The 5817-nt window shown below is 48.9% G+C and overlaps 1 pseudogene; it reads left to right on the top strand.

Annotated features, from left to right (window-relative positions):
* Positions 1-2766: 2766 nt before the first annotated feature.
* LOC125555127 lies at positions 2767-2905 on the top strand (annotated as a pseudogene).
* The last annotated feature ends 2912 nt before the right edge of the window (positions 2906-5817 follow it).

Below are 5817 nucleotides of genomic sequence, written 5' to 3' on the forward strand. Positions count from 1 at the left end.
CGAGCACTGGCGCCGCCGTGGAGCCATCAGATCGGGGAGGGAGACGTCGCGCGCCGACCACCCTCGCGGACCCCGCCGCACGCCCGAGCGCCGGCGTCGCCGCGACGCCATCAGATCGGGAGGAGGAGGAGCCCGCGCCTCGCCGCCCCGCAGACTACGCCGCCGCCATCGCCGCAGCGCCACCAAAGGGGAGCCCCGCGGATCCGCCGGCGACCCGACCTGCCACCGAGCCGAGCGCCGCCTCAAGGGCCGGCCGTCCCGCGCCGCTCAGGAGCCTCGTGAGGAGGGAGGAAGCCCCGCCGCCGCCGACGCACGCGCGGGCTTTGCCCGGCGGCGTCCCCTGGTGACGGCGAGGGAGAAGGACGGCGAAGGAAGGGAGCGGCGGCGGCGATATAGGGTTCCGCCCGGGCCACTCGCGGGAGTGGCGCGGGGGACGGGCAATCGACGTTTTAGTCCCATGACTAAAAGTAGTGGGACTAAAACTTGCTAGCCTCACCCATGCTTGGATCCAAATACTAAAAAGACTAAAATCAAGTTATTGAGCATTTATTATCCTCCAAACCCTCCAATCCAGAACTCACATATGTTAAAGGAGAGGAATTAAATGAGGAGAGAGAGGGCTAATACATATGACTAAAAAATTTTAGCCTCAAGATTAGTCCTGACCTCTCTTTAGTGAGGGGTGCTTAGAACTATAGCCTCTAAAAGAAACAATAGTCCTTTAGATCCAAACACCCTCTCAATTGGTCTAGCAGAAAACCAAATTTCGGTCAGCGTAAGGGACAGGTCCATACCTTTACTGTGTGGTCTCTCGAAGCACTAGCAAAACTGTTGGCGTTCCATGGGTTAAATGCGACCCGTTTTACAGTGTAGGAGTGTTCCGTGAACGCCCGTATGCACTCCCACTCCTTGTCCCAATCCCAAAGCTTTATTTGTGTATCAGATGATGACAACACACAGGGCTTGGTAGGATGAATGTTCATTGATTCAAGGAATCTATCGTGAGCACGGAAACTATGGACTTTCTGCACTTCTGTTTTATAGCTGTACACATGGATGATTCCTTCGTAATATGACCCGGCCAAAAACCATTGATGCCGTTCGATAAATTTAAAGGATGTTTGGATACGTTTTAGTTTCATGACTAAAAGTAGTGAGACTAAAACTTGCTAACCTCATCCATGCTTGGATCCAAATACTAAAAAGACTAAAATCAAGTTAATGAGCATTTATTATCTTTCAAACCCTTCAATCCAGAACTCGCATGTGTTAAAGGAGAGGAGTTAAATGAGGAGAGAGAGGACTAATTCACATGTTAGTAGGGATACCCCTGACTAAAAAATTTTTAGTCTCAAGACTATTTTTAGCCTCTCTTTAGTTAGGGATGCTTGAAACTTTAGCCTCTTAAAAAAACTATTTTTAGTCAGACTAAAATAAGTCTTTTGGATCCAAGCACCCTCTTAACAAGACAACCTGCAGTGAGAGTGGTCATCTTGTTCTCTCTTGTTAACATGTCAGTTTTCTATGCAAGATACTTGGTTGTGTCAAAAAGGAAACCAGATATCATATAATGCCTGATGATGCCGTGACTTCAATCAGAGCCAGAAATTTCTGCCAGTAAATTCAAGTGAGCCCTTTGTTAGTCCAGTGCAAACAAAAGCATGGTACGTTTGTCAATACAAAATGAGCTTTGGTGATGACCCAGCTAATTTACCCAAAATAAGTGACGGGTTTTCAGGCTGCTCGGAAAGCATTTATTTTAGCATTTTTATCATGGCTTAGGTTGACCATCAACAAACTTAAACCTTTTTTTGACAGAAAATAGACACGATCACCAGTACTAGTTGTATATGTTGAGATGTTAATAGGACTCCAGTACTAACTGCTGCTGCGAGAATACATTAACTTGCCTGTGTATCATAGTCCCATCAACCAACACCTCCATCATAGTGGCCTGTTAAAATCCTGTGGGGAGAAGAAACTTAACAGAGGATAATCACATCCAATGTGTTAGAATATATTGTATGTATATACGGTTGTATACGTATAAAACCGTATATACTCTTGGTGTTGCGTGCGTGATCAACTTTGTAATCTGGTAGTTAGGTTTAAGCTTCGATCCTTATCTTGTAGATAGCTAACTTGAGGATCAAGCCTAACCAACTACTGAATCTTGTAAACCCTAGCTTATGGCTATACATAACACGCAACGCGTCCCTGCTAGGCATACGCTTCAAGCCATCTTTCATGGTATTCAGAGCCTATCTCCTCTAAAGCACATCTCTCGTAGCCATGGCATCCTCAAGCTCCGCTGTCGCCGCGCCTGCCCTCATCCCCATAGCCGACCGACTCCATCGCTCCAACTTCCTGGTATGGCGCGCGCAAGCCATGGCAGCCATCCGTGGGGCGCAACTCGTCTCCTACCTCGATCCAGATCAGGAGCAGCCGGAGCAGAAGCTCCGCGACAAGGACGGCAAGCCCACGGACGCGCCCAACCCTGCATGCGACATCGACAAGGCTCGAGATTCTCAGGTGCTGAGTTTCATCTTCAACTCCATCTCAGCTCCTGTTATGGTTCAGGTTGCACACTGTGACACGGTGGCCGAAGCATGGGCCGCCATCAGGGAGATCTTCATCTCCCAAACTCAGGCGCACGTCGTCAACACCATAATCGCCCTCTCCACCACCAAGAAGGGCAACTCGACGATGTCCGAGTACATCGGGCGCATGAAGGCGCTCGGTGATGAGATGGCCTCGGTGGGCAAGCCGCTCACTGACGACGACATGGTGTCCTACATCCTGGCGGGACTCGACTACGACTATGTGTCCTTCGTCTCCACGGTTTGCGCTCGCACCCAGCAGATCAAGGTGAGCGAGCTCTACTCGCAGCTGATCAGCTTTGAAAGCAGGCTGGCCATGTTTGAAGGCGGAGGGCAGTCCTCCCACTCCTCTGCCAACGCCGTGTCTCGCGGCGGACATGGTGGATCCAACCGCGATGGTGGCCGCGGTGGCAACGGTGGCCGCAATGGAGGCGGCCGTGGCAATAGAGGCAGCGGACGTGGTCGCGGCGGCGGCCGCGGCAATGGAGGAGGCCGCAACGACTTGCCTGAGGTCTCCTGCCAAATCTGCACCAAGCCGAATCACACGGCCATGGAGTGCTATCGTCGTTTTGATGTCTCCTTCAACAAGGAGAAAACTGCAGCAGCCGTCAACACCAACTCCTCCTACGGAGTGGACACGAACTGGTATGTGGACTCAGGTGCAACAGATCACATTACCAGCGAGATCGACAAGCTCACCGTCCGTGACAAGTACAATGGACACGATCAAGTAAATGTGCCAAACGGTGCAGGTATGAAGATTTCCCATATAGGTCATGCATATGTTCGTACCCCTACTCGTAATCTTCATCTTAAAAATATTCTGCATGTGCCCAAAGCCACTAAAAACTTGATCTCTGCTCATCGTCTAGCCAATGACAATCATGTGTTTCTTGAAACTCATCCTCACTTTTTCTTTGTCAAGGACAAGGCAACGAGGAAAACCCTCCTCCACGGCAGGTGTAGAAACGGGCTCTATCCCCTATCATCAGCTCCAATAAGCTCGGGCAAACATGCACTTGGCGCCACCAAGATATCTCCATCGAGGTGGCACGATCGTTTAGGACATCCATCTTCGGCAATAGTTCAACATGTTCTTAGACACAATCAAATTTCCTTTTCTAGCAAAGAGTTGAATAAAGAGGGAGTGTGTGATGCTTGCCAACAAGGCAAGAGCCATCAACTTCCCTACCCAAATTCTAGTATTATTTCAAAAGCTCCTTTAGAGCTAGTTTTCTCTGATGTATGGGGGCCTGCCCGAGATTCAATTAATAAGAAAAATTATTATGTGAGTTTCATCGATGATTTCAGCAAATTCACATGGATATATATCCTCAAACATAGATCAGAAGTTTTCAAAGTGTTTCATGAGTTTCAAGCACTAGTTGAACGACTTTTTGATCGCAAGATTATCACCATGCAAACGGATTGGGGCGGTGAATATGAGCGCCTCAACTCCTTCTTTCGTCAAGTAGGGATCACACATCACGTATCACGCCCACATGCCCATCAACAGAATGGGTCAGCCGAGAGAAAACATAGGCACATTGTGGACGTGGGTCTCTCACTTTTAGCTCATGCTTCCATGCCCTTAAAATTTTGGGACGAGGCTTTTCTAGCTGCCACCTATCTTATCAATCGTACTCCTAGCAAGGTGATTAATCTTGACACTCCACTGGAAAAATTGTTTCATGAAAAACCCAACTACCATGCCCTACGCACCTTTGGTTGTGCATGTTGGCCAAATCTCCGACCCTTTCATGCTAAGAAGCTCGAGTTTCGTTCAAAACAATGTGTATTCCTTGGCTATAGCAATCTCCATAAAGGGTTCAAGTGTCTCGATGTCAAAGAAGGACGTGTCTATATCTCTCGAGATGTTATCTTTGACGATACTATTTTTCCATTTGCCTCACTAAATCCAAATGCTGGCGTTTCTCTTCGTTCCGAAGTTCTTCTTCTTGCAGAAACTGCTCAATCCGAACCTCTTGATCATGGGGGCGAACAGACAGCTGATCTTTCGGTTAATCTTCATAAAAATCCTGCTGTAAATTTTGGTGGAAATCCTGTTTTGGGCTATGATTTTATGCAGCAGACAGGCGTGGAACACGATGCAGATTCAGGTGCTGCGCCGGATCCAGCAGGCGGCGATCCCGGGGAAGATCCTCCCTCGCCTGCCGCGCCAGACGACGGGATTCGCACCGCATCAGCCTCGGGAGCGGGCGATCCAGCGTCGCCACGATGCGTGTCCCCTCGCGGGCCCGCGAGCACAGGCGCTGTCGCGCACTCGGGGTCAGGTGGACCCACAAGCAGCGAGGCACTGCTCTCCACACGCCAAGTGGTGCGGTCCCCTCCGCATGGTGACGCGGGCCAATCAGGCGCGTCACAGGCGGGCGACAACATCCGCCTTGGATCTGCTGCTGCCGGCCCAGGTGCGGAAGCTGGCGATGGCGATAGGATCCGCCTCGGATCTGGTGCAGCCGGGTCAGGTTCTGGATCCGTTGTGCAGGGCTCCGGATCCTCTGTGCAGTCACCTTCTGCGATGATTTCTGCGTCACCACCAAGAACAAGATCTCGGCATGGTATTTTGAAACCAAAAGTACGTACGGACGGTACGGTCAGGTATGACAAAGGGCGTCGTTTTGCTGGTCTTGCTGTCACAGGAGAACCAAATACCTTGGTAGAGGCATTGGAAAATAAAAATTGGAAAAATGCAATGAATGAGGAATATAATGCTCTCATGAGAAATTGAACATGGCACCTAGTTCCTCCAGCAAAGGGGAGAAACTTAATTGACTGCAAATGGGTCTATAGAATTAAAAGAAAGGCAAATGGAGAAATAGACAGATACAAGGCTAGACTAGTTGCAAAGGGGTTTAAAAAAAGATATGGTATAGATTACGAAGATACTTTTAGCCCTGTTGTGAAAGCAGCTACTGTTAGACTTGTTCTGTCCATTGCAGTATCAAACAATTGGAGTCTTCATCAATTGGATGTGCAGAATGCGTTTCTTCATGGTGTTCTATAGGAAGAAGTGTATATGAGACAACCACATGGGTATGAGGTAAATGACAAGTATCATTATATATGCAAGCTTGATAAGGCTTTATATGGTTTGAAACAAGCACCTAGAGCATGGTACTCTAGGCTGAGTGTAAAACTACAGAGACTTGGTTTTCGGCCATCCAAAGCTGACACATCACTGTTCTTCTACAGAAAA

The sequence above is a fragment of the Triticum urartu genome, chromosome 4 (assembly GCF_003073215.2).
Source record: "Triticum urartu cultivar G1812 chromosome 4, Tu2.1, whole genome shotgun sequence".
Lineage (NCBI taxonomy): Eukaryota > Viridiplantae > Streptophyta > Magnoliopsida > Poales > Poaceae > Triticum > Triticum urartu.